Here is an 18,827-nt window from a genome sequence, read left to right as displayed (position 1 = left end):
GTCAACTCCTGCTGGAAGTTCCAACCTGCCAGCCCATCCCATAGCCTTGGACATGCCAGCCACCTCTGTCTCAGGAACTGACTCTTGAAAATAAACCAATCTCCCTCTCTACCTATAGCTAGCTAGAGAGATAGATGAATAGATAGGTAAAATATCTGTATTTGTATTAGTCAGGGCTCTCCAGAGAATCAGGACTAATAGGGAAGATAAATAGATAGATAAATGATAGATTGGTACTATTGGATAGATCATTCTAATCCAAAAGATCTTTCTATCTCTCTATGTATTATCTATCTATAATCAATCTATCTATCTGCCTATCATTCTATCTATCCATTTATCTATCATCTATCAATCTATTTACCTATCATTCTAGCTATCTTTCTATGATCTATCATCTGTCTCTCTATCCATCTATCCATCCATCCTATTGGTTGTTTCTCTGGAGAATCCTGACTAATACCAATGTAGATGGTTGGTGCTCATTTAACATTTTTGCAGCGAGACAGCTTGAGGAAATCACGTTTGAGTAATTCACTCAAGGTCATAGGACACCAGACTGAGAAGGGAAAATAAAAGAAGGCAGAGCACTGCTTATTGTGGCTTCTGCCCCTGTGTACTTCAAATCCATGACCTTGATCTTGACAAACCCTTCCCTGGAGACACCTGACCCCCAGCTTCTGCTTAGTGTTCTGTAGTGTACCAGCACTCTGATATGACATGTGATCACTTGCTAAATAGCTTTTATGTGCTTCTCCAAGAGAAACGTAAGGACTAGTGCCTGGAATGTAGGAGGTGCTCAATTCAATTTCTACTGAAATTGATGAATTATGGTCATGAGAGAGCTAGTTACAGATTGTGGAGTTAAAACGTTGAGAGTCTCAGTTTGGGAATCACATTGAGCTTTAAATCCAGCTCATTCATGTCCCTAGTCGTTCACCCTCTTTGTGTCTTGCTTTCCAAATACAGATGAGCAGAGCATCATCTCCCTCACTAGATGTATGTGCTGGGCTAAGTCGCTTCCATCGTGTCTGATTCTTTGCAACCCCATGCACTGTGGCCCACCAGGCTCCTCTGTCCATGGGATTCTCCAGGCAGGAATACTGGAGTGGGTTGCCATGCCTCCCACAGGGGATCTTCCCGACCCAGGGGTCGAACCTGTGTCTCTTGTGTCTCCTCTATTGGTAGACAGGTTCTTTCCCTCTAGCACCACCTGGGAAGCCCAGCTACACACACACAGATGCACCCATCCATAGACATGTCTGTACTTTTCTCTTTCCTTCCTGCCTTGGAAGTCCATGCTGCTGCATGTGGTGAGCGCTCAGAGGACGCCGGCGAATGCACCTGTGACTCATGGACGAGTGGGCCTGCTGACGGCACGGCTCTTCACCATTCGTAGTTTAGGTCCATGGTGTTCGTGTGTGGGGATCGGGTCCTTCCACCTAGATCTTAGGTAAAATTCAATTTTCAGAGTGACCAAGAGTTGAAATCCAAATTGAATCTGTTTGGACCCCAGCAGTGGGTGAACAGGAAGAGCAGCACTTGACATGGATTCAGAGTGCTCATTCAGTCGAAGCCTCCCAATGACCCTGTGTCCTGGATCTGATTATTGGCGTAATTGATTGTGGATAGAGAATGGGGAACTAGGGCTCTTTGGGTGTTAAATTAAGGGCCCCAGGCAAGCTTAAGAGTGGTCTACAAGGGGAGCAGTGGCCTTGGCTGGCACGGCCCTTTGCTCTACCATCTTCCTGCTCTAGGGAAAGAGATGTGACCAAGGAGGGAGGGCATGTCAAGGGCGTTGGCGCCTCTTGCCCAGATCCAAGGATGGCTCTGCAATGAGCAGCTGCTGGAAGGGTGTTATGGGCGGTATGACTGTGGTTCTTCCTGCCCCCTCCCAATTCTTATGTGGAAACCCTGACCCTCGATGTAACTGTATTAGGACATGAGACCTTTGGGAGGTGATTAGGTCACGAGAGTGGAGCCCTCATGAGTGGAGATGGTGCCCATATAGAAGGACCCAGAGAGCTCTCTCATCCTTTCTGCCATGTGAGTGCAGCAAGAAGGTAGTCATCTATGAACCAGGGTGCCAGCTCTCCCCAGACACCAACTCTTCCAGCATATTGACCTTGGACTTGCCAGCTTTCAGAACTGTGAGAAACAAATGCATTTTGTTTAAGCCTCTACGTCTAGAGTAATAATATCTTTTTGTAACAGTCTGAACTTGCTAAGACAGGACACTAGGGGATAAAAGAGAAGGTCCAGATAAAAGAGGGGAAGGAAGAAGAAAACTCAGATCTCCAAAAGAACAAAGACACATTTTTAACATTAGGTGGTAACATCAGAAGAGGCAGCCCCAGACTTCTGAAGCTACAAAAGCTATTCTGGTCCACTCTTTCCTTCTAATAATAATGGGAAATTATGTCACTTAAACTTCAGTAGCAACAAAAGATTATGGTTGAATTACATGCAAAGTTAGTATAAGAAAAAATGAAAGAGAACAATTAGCATAATAATATCTTTACCAAAAAAATTAGGCACAACAGAAAGATATATCCACACACAAAAAACTTTCAAAAACAATCTATTTGTTTTCTTTTACAAAACTCAAAATTGGTGAAAGAGCAGAAAACACTAAAAATGACACATACGTTAGATGATGAAGCAAAGACAAGATAGAGAGAGCTCACGGAACTTAGTGAATAATCAGAAATAGAAGGAAAAACATCAATTAAAAGGATATGAAATTAAATGTCTATCAAAGAAAATGCCATTAGAGAAATAAAAATTGTAAAGAGGGAAATATGTTAAAAAGATAATTGGAAAAGACATTAAAATGGTTTGAAAGTAATAAAGAAGACTGGAAAAGAAGACTCAATATGACAATGGGAGATGCTGAGGCACAATACCAAAGCGTCAGACAATGAACCCTGAAACCAATATTTTAAAAATACACCTTCTAAAACAAGACTTAAACTCAGATATTTAAAAAGGACACACTCCAAGTATGGGAAAATCTACACAGAGTGATCAACACAAAAGCATAGTGTTTTAAAACTGTTGGGCTTTAGGTTTAAAAAATCATTCTTGGATATTCATGCAAGAAGAATGGGAATCTTATAATAGAAATAAACTGATACTGACCTTAATTTTCGACAGGTCTTTATAAAAGAGGAAAATAAACATATGTAAGATACTCAAGGAGGGGAAATGTGAGTTAGTCAGCCTGACTGACTTTCAGGTATACAAACTTATGAAAACTCAGAAAATGCTGCTATGAATCCCTCCTGAAGTGTGTAGCTGAGAACCAGTGTCTACAACAGAAATAAATGGAGAGGAAGTGGCAGAAGGATGGACAGTCAGTGTGGTATACCAGATGTACCTGCAGAGGTATACCAGATGTACCTGCAGAGCTACAACAGATGTACTTGCAGAGGTCATATGAAGTAATGACTATGAGGAAGACAGGAGGTGTGTGATGACTATGTGCTCAAACAATGCTGAATCTTGGAAACTATCAAAATTGGGGTAAAGATAGTAAAAAAACAATAATACAGCTGATTACTTTATAGGCATTCACTGAGAAATACAACTGTGTTCCTTTGAATTAGCTGCTTTGAGAGAAGAAGGGTAGAGGCAGGAAGACACTAGGGTGCTGGTAATCTGTGTCCAGGGAAAGAGATTATGATGGAAACATAAAGGTATTAGTGGAAAGTTGTTCATGAGAACAAAAATATGAGCCTTTCTGTATACCTGAAGGTATTTCTAAGAAAGAGAAAAATAAATAAATAAAAAGAGCAAATTAAGCATAGAGTGTGATGCGTGAGTATATGTGTGTGTAGCACACACGTCTTTTATATACATGTGCATACTTTACAACTGTGACAGAATGTGGACAAGCATTGATTATACTGATAAGTAATATATAGAAATGGACTTAATTCAAATAAAAGAAGCATGATTTTCAGATTGGCTAACAAAATGAAATTTAGCACCATGCTGTGTGCATGCAGCCTGCCTGAATGAAAGAAGTTTTTTAAAAAATAGGAGGAAAGTACCCAATAACACAGAAGCAGCTTTCAAGGGGGTGGCGTCTGCAGGAGATATAAGGAGAAGTGGACAAAGATATGCTCATAACAGAAGAATTCACTGCACCACTCTCAATCCAAGAGAAATCAAGAAGACATACTCAGGAAGGAGATAAAAGATTTAAATGACATGACTAATGAGGCAGACCCTATAAATATGTATTGACCTCTGAACTCTGGTAATTGAGAATACATCTTTTTAAAAGTACATGAAACATCCCCTCAAATTGACCACATCTTATGCTATAAAGAGAATTTCATTAAATTCTAAAGCATAGAAATAATACAACCAGCATTCTCTTACCATGAGCAATAAAACTAGAAGTTAATTATAGCATTAAGCAAACAAAAAAGCCTGCTCACAAAGATAAGCTATTAAATAACTCTTGGAACAAAAGCAAACTCAGAATGAAATTACCAAATTTCATAAAAATAACAATAATGAAAACCAAAAGTATAAGAAGCCAAAGAATACAGTAAAAACAGTTATAAATGAACAACTTTAGCCTTAAAAATGAATATAAATAAAAAATGAAGATATAAAAATAAATAAATATCAAGTACAAAAAGTTAGAAAAGGAACAACAAAGTTAGCCCCCCAAAAAGCAGAAAAAGGAAAGAATGGGAATACTAAAGTGAAAAAAAATTGAACCAGTAAATGCACCCAAAATCTGATTTTTAGATAAACTATGAGGCTATCACGATGGTGTGATCACTCACCTAGAGCCAGGCATTCCGGAATGTGAATCAAGTGGGCCTTAGAAAGCATCACTATGAACAAAGCTAGTGGAGGTGATGGAATTCCAGTTGAGCTATTTAAAATCCAGAAAGATGATGCTGTGAAAGTGCTGCACTCATTATACCAGCAAGTTTGGAAAACTCAGTAGTGCCCACAGGACTGGAAAAGGGCAGTTTTCATTCCAATCACTAAGAAAGGCAATCCCAAAGAATTCTCAAACTACCACACAATTGCTCTCATCTCACACGCTAGTAAAGTAATGCTCAAAATTCTCCAAGCCAGGCTTCAGCAATACATGAACCGTGAACTTCCAGATATTCAAGCTGGTTTTAGCAAAGGCAGAGGAACCAGAGATCAAATTGCCAACATCCACTGGATCATTGAAAAAGCAAGAGAGTTCCAGAAAAACATCTATTTCTGCTTTATTGACTATGCCAAAGCCTTTGACTGTGTGAATCACAATAAACTGTGGAAAATTCTGAAAGAGATAGGAATATCAGACCACTTGACCTGCCTCTTGAGAAACCTATATGCAGGTCAGGAAGCAACAGTTAGAACTGGACATGGATCAACAGACTGGTTCCAAATAGAAAAAGGAGTATGTCAAGACTGTATATTGTCACCCTGCTTATTTAAGTTATATGCAGAGTACATCATGAGAAATGCTGGGCTGGAAGAAGCACAAGCTGGAATCAAGATTGCTGAGAGAAATATCAATAACCTCAGATATGCAGATGATACCACCCTTTTGGCAGAAAGTGAAGAGGAACTGAAAAGCCTCTTGATGAAAGTGAAAGAGGAGAGTGAAAAAGTTGGCTGAAAGCTCAACATTCAGAAAACTAACATCATGTCATCCAGTCCCATCACTTCATAGGGAATAGATGGGGAAACAGTGGAAACAGGGTCAGACTTTATTTTTTGGGGGTTCCAAAATCACTGCAGATGGTGATTGCAGCCATGAAATTAAAAGACACTTACTCCTTGGAAGGAAAGTCATGACCAACCTAGATAGCATATTAAAAAGCAGAGACATTACTTTGCCAACAAAGTCCGTCTAGTCAAGGCTATGGTTTTTCCAGTAGTCATGTATGGATGTGAGAGTTGGACTGTTAAGAAAGCTGAGTGCTGAAGAATTGATGCTTTTGAACTGTGGTGTTGGTGAAGACTCTTGAGACTCCCTTGGACTGCAAGGAGATCCAACCAGTGCATCCTAAAGGGGACCAGTCCTGGGTGTTCATTGGAAGGACTGATGTTGAAGCTGAAACTCCAATACTTTGGCCACCTGATGCGAAGAGTTGACTCATTGGAAAAGACTCTGATGCTGGGAGGGATTGGGGGCAGGAGGAGAAGGGGACGACAGAGGATGAGATGGCTGGATGGCATCACCTACCAATGGACATGGTTTTGAGTAAACTCCGGGAGTTGGTGATGGACAGGGAGTCCTGGCGTGCTGCGATTCATGGGCTCGCAAAGAGTCGGACACGACAGAGCGACTGAGCTGAACTGATGAGGCGATCTTGAAAAAAGTGCTGTTGAGGGTTGTGAGTGAGAAAGCACACGTTAGGAATGACAAGTGTAAGGAGCCATCAAATCTAGAAGGGCGTATTTTTAAAACAAGTTTACTCCCTAAAATATTTTTAAAACAAGATTACTTTGTAACATTGCCTGCAAATAAAGTTAAATGCCAAGATGGAATATATAACTTTTTAGAAAAATACAAAGTACAAAAACTGACCCCGTTAAAGAGAAAAGATATAAAGAGGCCAGTTAGCACTGCAAAACTACAGGCAGTAGTTAAAGGTTACTAACTCCTCCCAACACCATTTGCACAGAGGAAATACACCAAGTTTTAATTAGATCAATTAATAGCAATGCTACTTAAATCATTTTAGAGAAGAAGAAAATGTGGAAAACTTCCAAATTCTATGACAAGTAAAACCCCCCTATAACCTGACAGAGCTCTTACTAAAAAGCCAAATTACTGACCAACGTCACTTATAATTATAGACACACCAAAATCTTAGATAAAACAGTCTGTAGCAGAAGCAAATAGCATGTTTCAAAATAGTGCATCATGACCAAGTGGTTGTTTTACCAGGAACCGGAAGATTGTTCAATATTAGAAAACATAGTAGTATAATTTATTAAATGAATAAGGACTAAGCAAAAAATCTGATCACTTCAAAAACAGAACAGACTTTTTACATTAATTAAACACATTTATGTAAAAATACTCGATAAAATATCGATTGGTGTGCCCAAAAGCTAGCATAAAACTCAGTGGCTAAAACAAATATCCTGCCAGCTAAAGACAGGAAGAAAATAGGGGGGCACGTCCCTCTGACCGTTAATACTTGTAATTAGAAGAGAGGGAAAAAAATAGAGGAACAGGAGTTAGAAAACAGGAGAAAACACACCATTTCTATTTGCAGATGATTTGCATAATTATTCATAAAATTAAGTATTTTGAAGATCCCCCCAAATCAAAGGAAAACATCTTATAGAAAAGCAAGGGGGACTGTATTAAAGTGAAAGTGAAAGTGAAAGTTGCTCAGTTGTGTCTAACTCTTTGCAAACCCCATGGACCATACAATCCATGAATTTTTTCCAGGCCCGAATGCTGAAGTGGGTAGCTGTTCCCTTCTCCAGGGGACCTTCCCAACCCAGGAATGGAACCAAGGTCTCCTGCATTGCCTGCCATTCTTCACCAGCTGGGCTACCAGGGATGCCTGGGGCGTTAAAGGAGCATACCATAAAAGCAACATTTAGAAATCACTAAGAACTTAAGATGGAGTAACTCCCCCATTTCTACCACTAAAACCCCTAGACATTGTACATAAAACAAAAGTAAGGAGTCTCTAAGAGGTGGAGAGGCAGACAGCCTGACTTGGGGACCCAAAGAGTGGCACGGCCGTGAGTTCTCTGGGTGTTGATCTTTTTGCCTCTTACATCCTAGGCTCGGAGCCGAAGCTACAGACAGTCTGGAACTGTGATGCAAGCAACAGCAAAAGAAGCACAAAAACCCTGCTCTCTGTAGCCACGGGCAAGGAAAGGGGCAGCTTTGCAAGATTTTGGCAGTAGGCGCCCCGCTCCAGGAAAACACCAGGAGAATCTGTGGCCCGCCTCGCTCACATCGGTAGGGACCACTCCCACTCACCAGGAGGGAGACAGCCCTCTACTCCTGGCGGGCGGGTGTCAGAGGGGCGCAGGAAAGAGTGAGCTTGCTCAGCCCCACCCAGCACGTTGGGAGGGAACCCCATTTGCATCAAGAGTAACAAAGCACCCTGCCCGCAGCGGGAGTCGAGGGAGGTCCAGTGGGCAACCTGGGCACGCGTGTCTGCCTCCACTGACCTGTAAGGAGAGAGGCTGGGAGCAGGGCACCCCTCCTTCCCCTCCCGAGTGTGAGAAGGGAAAGAAGCCATCACCAGTAGACCTGCTCTGCAGCCGACGCAGGCTCACAGGAGAGCCTGTCTCACAATAGAAGACAAAAATGTCTCGGCTTCACTTGGAAACTCACTTGTCAGACCAAGAATTGGGACGACCTGAAGCTGAATGAGAAGGATGGCCACCAGAGGACAGAGGTGTTTGAGTGAGCTGATAAGACTTGGAGAGCATCCCTGATAAACAGGCTCCAATGAGCAATTATAAACACACTACAAACAGTGGAACAAAGAAAGCAAAAGCCAGGAAATGCAGATACAAAGGAAAACAAATCAGAGTTTTAAAACTGAATAATATAACAAAAGAAAAAGCACCGTGGGGTAGGGTGGGTTCAACATCAGGATGGAGAGGGGAGGATCCGTGAATCTGAAGGTGAAGCAAATTAAAAAACAAAAAAACAACCAATCAGCACATCAGAGAGAAAGTTGCCTGAAAAGAAAAGAACAAAACCTCAGGGACCTGTAGGATGATAACAAAAGTCTAAAATGTGGGTTATTTTGTTTCCAAGAAAGAGGAGAAGTGGGGTGGGGCTGAAAAGTACTGGCAGAAATAATGACTGAAAACTACCCAAATTGTCAAGACACAGACATCAACAGATTCAAGAAGATGAAAGAAACTCACACAGGATAAACCTCAAGAGACCTGTGTCAAGATACATCATAATTAAACTTCTGAATGGTAAATACAAGGGGAAAATTGGAAAGTGGTCAGAGAAAAATGCATTACTTGGAGATAAAGCAGTTTGAACAACAGTGGATTTCTCATGGGAAACCATGGAGGTGAGAAGGAAATGCTACTTCAGATCCTGAGAGAAATGAGCTGCCAGCCCCAAATCGTATCCTCAGTAAGAATATCTCAAGAATGAAAGGGAGCCAAGATATCTCAGATGAAGGAAAACCAAGAGAGGTTGTCACCAGCAGGCCGACCCTGGAAGAATGGCTCATGTAAGTTCTTTAAACAGAAAACAAAAAAAAAAATGAAGGCACCTTAGAACACCAAGAAGGAAGAGAGCACAGTGAACAAAAATGTGGGCAAACGCCACAGACTTCCCTTCTCCTTCTGGGTCTTATAAATTACATCTGATGCTTGAAGCAAAATTACAACAGTCTCTGATGTGGTGCTCAAAATATGCAGAGAAGCTATTTGAGGCAATTTTATGTGTGATTAACCGTGGAGATAAAGGGCTGTAAAGAGAGGGAAGCCTTCTATACTTCATACACTACAGATAAATCAAAATGGAATCCTAAAAGATGTTCAAATAACCCACAGGAAGAAGGGAAGAAGTAAACAAAAAAACCCCAGAGAGGAGAAACAGCAAACAAGAATTAAAGTGGCAGAGTTAACTCATCGCATATCAGTAATTGTATGAATATGAATATGCTAATTAAGATACAGACAGTGAAGGAGTGAGTTTAAAAGCATGACCCAGCCATGTGCTGTCTGCAAGAAACTCACTTCAAATACAACAATACAGGCAAGTGGAAAGCAGAAGGATGGAAAAAGATGTATGAGATAAACATTAATCAAAGGAAAGCAGGAGTAGCCAAATTGGTATCAGGCAAAGTAGGTTTCAAAGCAAAGAAAATTACCAGGGGCTGAGAGGGACATTACATAATGATGTTAAGGTCAGTCCACCAAGAAGACAGAGGGCTTCCCAGGTGGCGCAGGGCTAAAGAATCTGCCAACCAAAGCAGGAGACACAGGAGACTTGAGTTCGGTCCCTGGGTTGGGAAGATCTCCTGGAAAAGGAAATGGCAACCCACTCCAGTATTTTTGCCTGGGAAATCCCATGGATGGAGGAGCCTGGCGGACTACAGTCCATGTAGTCCAACAAAGAGTTGGACAAGACTTAGTGACCAAACAGTGACAACCAGGAAGACACAGAATCCTAAATTTGGATGCAGGGAACAACACTGCTGCAAAATCCGTGAGACAAAACCCCGTAGAGTAGGAAAGGGAAAAAGACAAACTAAAACTGGAATTGGAGACTTCCACAGTACTCTCTTGACAACTGATGGAAAAACTATACAGAAAATCAGGAAGATAGAAAAGAGCCCAGCAACACCATGAACCAATACGATCTTATAAGACGCTCTGGCCAACAAAAGCAGAATACATTCACACACTTTTCAAGTGCCCACAGAAGTATTGACAATACACCAGGATAGAACACACCCTTGGCCATGAAATTTATTTCAGCAGCTTTTAAAAGAATTGAAATCACACAGCGTGCTCTCAGACCATAGTGGAGCAAACTAGGAATGAGTAACAGAATGAAAACAGAAAGACCCCCAAACATCTGAAACCTGAACAACACCCTTCTGATTAATCCACGGGTCAAAGAAGAAAATCTCCGGGGAAATAAAACAAATACTCGAGCTGAACACAGATGGAAATAGAATTAATTTCTGGAACACAGATAAAGTGGGGATGAGAGGTAAATTTATAACACTGAATGCACATGTTACAGAGAGGGAAATTCTCAGATCAATAATCATCGAAGCTCCCACTTTGAGAGCCTGAAAATAGGAGAGCACAGTGGAGTCACAGCAAGCAGAAAGAAAAGATAAGAGCAGAAAAAAAAAAAAAGGAATGTCATGAGGATGTCAATTTTACCCAAATTGATATACAGGTTGAATGCAATGCCTATCTGTTTTCTATATATAGATAAGATCATTGTAAAATTTATATGGAAAGGCAGAGGTACTTAAAACTGCTAAATTTTTAATTTTGAAAAAGAATCAAGTGGGAAGAATTGGCTGACCTGACTTATTTTCATTTTTGATTGTGGTGGGCTATATACAAAACAGAAATCACCATCCTAATCATTGAAGTGCATTGTTCGGTAGTACTAAGTACGTTCACAGGATTTTGCAGCTAATCTCCAGGACTCTTTTCATCTTGCAAAACTGAAACTCTGCCCCATTAAGCAGTAACTTGTCCTCGTCCCCTCTACCCAGCCCCTGGCACCCGCCATTCTACCTCTGTCTCAGTGAATTTGGCTACTCTTGGGACCTCATGTAAATGAAATTGTGTAGTATTTGTCTGTTTTTAGTATTTGTGACTGGCTTGTTTCTCTTAGCATAAAGCCCTCAAGCTCCATCCATGTTGTAGCTGGGGTCAGAATTTCCTTCCTTTTTAAGGCTAAGTAATAAATATCCTATTGTATTGAAGTTCCAATACTTTGGCCACCTGATGCAAAGAGCCGACTCATTGGAAAAGACCTTGATGCTGGGACAGATTAAGGGCAGGAGGAGAAGGGGATAACAGAGGATGAGATGAGTGGATGGCATCACTGACTCAACAGACATGAGTTTGAGCAGACTCCGGGAGAAAGTTAAGGACAGGGAAGCCTGGCATGTGCTGCAGTCCACGGGGTCGCAGAGTCAGACACAACTTACTGACTGAAAGACAATATCCTCCAGTGCACACAGACCACATTTTGTCTGCAGAATCATTTGCTGCTTGACAGTTATTTTGAGTTATTTCCACCTTTTGGCTTTTGTGAATAATACTGCTATGACCCTGGTGTAGCACATGTGCAAACCCGTGTCCAGACCCTGCTTTCACTTCTGTGTATCCACTCGGAAGTAGAGTCAGTGGATTGCGTGACAACTTTGTTTTTATTCTTTGAGGAACCGCCACACCGTTTTCTGCAGCAGCTACACCACTTTGCATTTCCAACAAGCCTCCAGTTTCTCCACATCCTCGCCAACACTTGCTATTTCTTGTGTTTCTGACAATAATGGGTGTGAGATGACATCTCAGAGTGACTTTTACTTACATTTTCCTGGTGATTAGTGATGTTGGAAATCTTTTCATGTACTTAGCGACCATTTGTGTGTCTTCTTTGGAGAAATGTCTATTCAATACTTGACCACTTTTTTGATGAAGTTGTTTGGTTTTGTTGTTATTGTTGAGTTATGGGAGTTCTTTATGTTTTGATAATAACCTCATACAGATACACGATTTGCAAACTTTCTCTCCCATCTTGGAAGTTTCTTTTTCACTCTGTTGATTGTGTTTTTTGATGCACTCCAAGAGGGTGTGGCAAACCCACTCCAGTTTTCTTGCCTGGAGAATTCCATGGACTGGCTGTAGTCCATAGGGTCACAAAGAGTCAGACATGACTGAAGTGACTGAGCACACACATCTGATTTTAAGAGTTTTTAAAAATAGCTATTGTATTCAAGACCAGTATTGGCAGAGAATACCAGAAGACAAACAGGGAATCCACAAGTAAGTCCACACAGATATGTCAATTGATTTTTGACAAAAGTGCAAAAGCAATCTAATGGAGAAAAGATAACATTTTCAGCAAAGGGTGCCAGGGCAAAGCCCAGAACCCAACCCAAACAAAAACTCAATTGGTTTCTTGCATATGATTTCACATTGAAAGGGACTGCAGACTTGAATGAAACCTATGGGACAAAAATACAGGAAAAAGTCTTCAGAACTCAGGGCTAGGCAAGGAATTCTTAGACTCACCCCTAAAAGCACATCTGTAAAAGGAAGAACTCACGGTTTGGAACTCATCAAAATGAAAAACTTTTGATTTGTGAAACATGGCTCAGCTGGTAAAGAAGCTGCCTGCAATGTGGGAGACCTGGGTTCGATCCCTGGGTTGGGAAGATCCCCTGGAGAAGGGAAGGGTTGCCCACTCCAGTATTCTGGCCTGGAGAATTCCATGGACTGCAGTCCATGGGGTTGCAAAGAGTCGGACATGACTGAGCAACTTTCACTTTCCATTAAAAGAATGTAAAAAGAAAAGCTATAAAGTGGGAGAAATGACTTGCAAGCTGCATGTTTGACAAAGGACTAATGTATATAAAGACCTCTTAAAACCTAATAGCAAAAAAGATCCAATTAGAAAATGACATAAGAGATAGTTCGTGAAAGAGGCTATTTAGATGGAAAACATGAAAATATAGTCAACATCATTCGCCATTAGGGAAACATATAATAAAACTGCAATGAGGGATCACTACCCACCTATCAGAATGCAAATATGAAAATTACAAACCACCCAGTGCAGGTGATCATGCAGCGAAGCAGGACCCCTCATACACAGCTGGTGGGGATGTATAATGACTGTGTTCAGTTGTGTCTGACTCTTGTGATCCCATGAATTGTAGCCCACCAGGCTCCCCTGTCCATGGGATTCTCCAGACCAGAATAGTGAAGTGGGTTGCCATTTCCTACTCCAGGGCATCTGCCTGACCCAGGGATCAAATCTTTGTCTCTTGCGTCTCCTGCATCGGCAGGCAGATTCTTTTATCACTGGGCCATCTAAAATGACGGGGGGCCTGTCAAAAGGAATCAGACAACAGGTAGCCTTTCATATGTTTGGCATGTTGGCATGCTTCCAGGGTTTATCCACATGGCCAGCATGTGCCAGAACTTCGTTCTTTTCATGGGTGGGCCATATTCCATTGTGTGCATGTTCCCCATTTTGTTTGTTCGTTCATCTGTGGATGGATATTTGAGTTGTTTCCACCTTTGGGGCATTTTGAATAGCTATATTAAGAACATTTAGGCACAGATCTTGTTTGGGATGATGAAAAATCCTGGAACTAGATACTGGGACATTAGACAGCGCTGTGACGGCACCACTAAGTCGTCCACTGGGGGGTGATTCCAGTGGTAAGTTTCATGTCAGGTGCATTTCACCGCAAGTTTTAAAAAATCATTAAAAAAAGAAAAGAATAGAGGGGAAAAAAGGACTCAGAGCTAAGCTTGAAGAGGTGCTCGTAAGCAAAGATAGGGCAATTTTAGCATCATTAAGCTGATGAACTTCAATCGATGGAACTCGATGACTGTGTTTAAATCCTTGAGTCCGTATTAACGTAGAACACTGGTCACTGCTGCAGTATGTCGGGTTCCTACTCATTATTTTGAAAATCGCTAAATAAAGGGAAAGAAATAAGTATTTATCCCTGCTTTGCATATAAGAATTTGACTTCTGGGTGAAGAGAATGGGAGGTTTCTTGGGATAAAAATATTGTAGCTGTTAAGTAGAGTGTTAGAATTTGAAGGTCATTGTTTTCAACCCTTTGTGGACTAATGGGCTAGCTATGATCATCAACAGTTGCTAAAATCAGAAAAAGAAATACCCAGCAGACACCAGAGGGGCTTCCCAGGTGATGCTTATGGTAAAGAACTCCCCTGCCAATGCAGGAGACATAAGAGACACGGATTCGATCCCTGGGTCAGTAAGTCCTTAAACAAGGAAATGACAACCCACTCCAGTATTCTTGCCTGGAAAATCCCATGGACAGAGGAACCTGGTGGGCTACAGTCCGTAGGGTCGCCAAGAGTCGGCAGCGACAGAGCACGAACACACCCAGCAGACACCAGGCGTCCCCGATGGAAGCCCAGCCCAGCCCAGCCCAGCCCTGCGTGTGAAATCCTCCTGCCAGAACTGAAAACCCAATCTGATATCAAGCCTCAAAATCTAACTCCAGCTTCGCGAGAGCCTCGGGGCCAGGGAGATGCATTTATCATCAGATTCCAGGCTCAGAAAGAGCTCCAGGAAAATAAACCCAATTTCATTCCCCAAAACACTGTGAATGAAGCCGGGTGGGAGTGGGAGATCTTTGGATTAAAAAAAAAAAAAAGTTTTTGGAGATGCATCGATCCATCTCCAAGTATAGATTTTACTTGGATTCAAATTCAAACTAACAAAATTAAAAATGTAGCTAGTTGGCCAAATTGAAACATATTATTGGATATTAGATGCTACTGTGGATATGCTTAAAAAGACCTTTCTTTTAGAGATGCATACTAATATATTTACAGATGAAATCTAATCACAATTTTAATTAAACGTTTCCTTTAGGAAAGATGAGTAAATAAAAGGAAAAAAAAAAAATACCCTCTCTGCCTCTCTCCTCGGGCAGACGTTGCTCTCTGCTCTGGGCTAGTCTGCTGGAGTCCCTGCCGCTGCGTCCCAGCCCCCAGGGTGAGTACAGACTCCCCACCTGGCTTCCCGGAACCCCAGTCTGGCTCCAGAAGGAACTGTGCTCCTGTCCCAAAGGGAAGGTTACCCACATTCTGTCTACCAGGGAAAGTGGCTCATGGGAGTAGCCGGAGTATGACATTCTGAAGAGCAGTAAGGGGTTGTATTTCTGAGTCCAGGAAACCAGAGGGTAGAGGTGCAAACTTGTAGAGCGATCATGAATTCTGCACACCAGGCTGTTCGCAGCGGACCACAAGTCCTGCAGTCCTAAAGGCAATCGACCCTGAATGTTCATTGGAAGGACTGATGCTGAGGCTGAAGCTCCAATACTTTGGCCACCTGATGCTGATGCGAAGAGCCGACTCGTTGGAAAAGACCCTGATGCTGGGAAAGATTGAAGGCAGGAGGAGAAGGGGACGGCAGAGGATGAGATGGTTGGATGACATCACTGACTCAATGGACATGAGTTTGAGCAGGCTCTGGGAGGCACTGAAGGACAGGGAAGCCTGGCAGTTCATGCGATCACAACGAGTCAAACATGACTTAGTGACTGAACATCCACAGCAACAGGTCCTGCAGAAGTTAAGAGATTCAAGCCATGTTCCTCCCCATCCTTGCTGTGTGATGTGGGACACCTCATTGGCCTCTCTGAGCCTCAATTTTCTCGCCTATACGTGGAAATGACTGGGACTTCCTTGATAGGTTTCTTGGGGACAGTAAATAAGGTAATGCTGATCAAAGTCTCAGCGCGGTGCCCACAGTCTGTGGAGCCCACTGTGGGTAGCGGCCCTTCTCACCGGCGGGCAGGTGGACTCTCTGTCTGCAATCGTTTCTGTGGGAGATTGCATCTAATGTCCTCTTGTCTCATCAGACTGGCAGGGGCTTCTTTTTCCACTGCTCATACCCCTTTTCATGTATTTGCAACTTTGCAGGACTTTTAATAGGAAATTGGAGAAAGGTCTGTTGGACATTTGAAGCAGGAGCCCAGGGAGTCCAAACTTGGGTGAGCAGCCAGGGCGGGGGGTCGGGGCCGAGGGTGAGAAGGGGCGCTGAGGTGGGGGTAGCGCTCCCTGCAGCCCGGGGGCGAGGGTGCCAACAGGAGGGCTGTCTGCGTAGACCTGCCACCAAGAGTCTGGCCTGCTGAACCCCTGAAGGGGATCCCAGGGCTGGAAACTCAGAGGCCACGGGGAGCTTCATGTCCCCAGGGGAACATTCGTGAGTCCAGTGCAGGGATGGGGCCATTTGTGCGGGGCGATAAGTGTGTGGACAGGAAGGAGGAGGATCCAGGGAGAGCAGGCTCGGAGGCAGGGGGGCCCCCGGAAGAGGACTGGGCTTGTCTGCTGATGTGCGTATGTATATGTGTATGTCTGTCTGTCTGTAAGATAAACTATCTGTTTGTCTGATCTATCCATCCATCATCTATCTATGTATCTATCCACATCTATCTATCCTATCATCTACCTATTACCTATGTATTATCTATATATAATTTATCTACATCTATCTATTGTCTATTTGGGCTTCCCAGGTGGTTCAGTGATAAAGAATCTGCCTGTCAATGCAGAAGATGCAGGAGACACAGGTTCAATCCCTGGGTCAGGAAGATCCCCTGGAGGGGAAAAGGCAACTCACTCCAGTGTTCTTGCCTGGGAAATTCCAGGGACAGAGGAGCCTGGCGGGCTACAGTCCATGGGGTCTCAAAGAGTCAGACATGACTGGTTACCTACACACGTGGCATCTATCTACCTACCAACACTTAACTATCTATCTCTCCACCCACCTGTCTATCTAAACGTGAGAATGACTGGGGTCCAGGAGAAACCCAGAGGTTTCCTTCCTCCAGCTAGAGCACATCAGCCTGGGCCTGCAAGGCATCAGTCCGGTGAGAAACCTGGGTGCATGTGAGCAAGTGTGAGCGGCAGGTGGGCTGGCAGCGATGCCGCCGTCCCAGCGTCAGGGCAGAGCGCCGGAGGAGGCCCGCGGAGACGGCGACAGGTGGCCAGAGTGACGAACGCACAGCTGGACCTGGCACTCAGGTGAGGGTGGGATGTGTCACAAGGCTCGTCCCTCACGGCCCGTGGGTGGGGAACAGCTGGAGTGGAAAATAATTACCGGCTTATGCCTCCCTCCTCTGTGTGGGCAGCGGGCGGGTGGGCGGGCGCTGCGGGGCGGAGGGCATGGCTGGGCGGTGCTGGAGGAGACCGTCTCTGCACGTGGCTGTTCTCCTCTGCTGCCCCAGCTCGCGGTTACTCCCGGGGTACAGGAGGGGCTGGGGGCCAGCTTGCTGAGCCAGAGGGAACTCAGTGGGGTGCTGAGTGGGGAAGGGCCTTGCCTTCTCTTGGCGAGGTCTTGATGGCTTCAGACGAGCAGAAGCTTCATCTGGGATCCCAGGACCAGCCCTCCCCTCCTTGCCCTCTGCCAGCGTCCACAGATGCCTGGTCCATGCCGGACACCACCCCCCCACCCCACCCCCGCCATTGGAAGTGGATTTTTACTGATTTTTCCTCCGTTATATTCTTCTGATATCACGGTATTTAAAATTCCTGAGCCTCTGATGAGACACATCCTCGACAAATGCATTTGTTTCTCTGTCTCTGGGAAACAAGATTTGGGGAGGAGAGGAGGCTTTGCGGGGGCAGGAGTTCAAGCCCTTGCCCTGAAACCTGTTCAGAGTAGCTCTGGGTGCATTAAAAACTGTGTGGGTCCCAGAGTCCTCGTCTCTAACTAGGAAATGTGCATAGCTGAGGAGTATTGAGTCTTGCTATGTGCTCAGTACTTGTCTAAGTGTTTCCTATGAATTATTCATGTGGTTTCAAGTGGGAGCCGGGCCCAGAGGCTGTCATGGCTGCCACCATCATCACCACTGTCTTCATCACCATTGCCATCATCGTCGTGACCATCGTCAGCATCTTTGTCCAGCCTGCACAGCTGGATTCCGCTCCACCCTCCCGCTCCGGGGCCCCTGCTCTCAGAATTCAAAGGCTTCTGCACTGCCGCTTGTGATGGTGCCTGCCTCACGCCTGGTACCTATGGAGTGCTTCATTAATGTTTGCTCTCTTGTTCCCTAAAGCGCATCGTGGTTAAGATGCAATCAGCTCCTTATCCAAAGTCGCGGGCTAACGTGCCTGATATAAAGGCCTCTGAAAAGAGTTGGGTAGATGAGCGCATGCAGAATGCTCTTTGTAATTCTGGGTGGATGCAAGATCCCTGAAATTCCCTTTGGCGTCCTCCTCCAGCCTCGTCCTACTCGGCGCTGGGAGCTGCAGATGCTAGAGCAGGGCTGCGAAGGGCTGACAAGGCCTATCCATCACCCACCCGGCGGGGCTCCTTGGGGACCACCCGTCTCTCCGGTTCTTCTGCCGGAGCTGACTGCACGGACTGTCCAACAGGGCTGGGACCCGAGTCTGGGGCGGCGGTGCATGCCCGACCAGGTTCAGGGAGAGTGAAGGGGCCCCAAGACGGCCAGCAGGCCCAGGCTGGGGCTGGAGCTGGATGGAGGCTGCTGGAAGCTTCTCAAGCAGAACCTGTGGGTCCTCGTGATGTGGAGTGGGCTGGCGTGCGGGCAAGCTAGCTCTGTCCTTGACAGGGTGCCTGCTGCGGCGGG

The sequence above is a fragment of the Cervus elaphus genome, chromosome 22 (assembly GCF_910594005.1).
Source record: "Cervus elaphus chromosome 22, mCerEla1.1, whole genome shotgun sequence".
Classification (NCBI taxonomy): domain Eukaryota; kingdom Metazoa; phylum Chordata; class Mammalia; order Artiodactyla; family Cervidae; genus Cervus; species Cervus elaphus.
Note: the sequence above shows the minus strand (reverse complement) of the source record.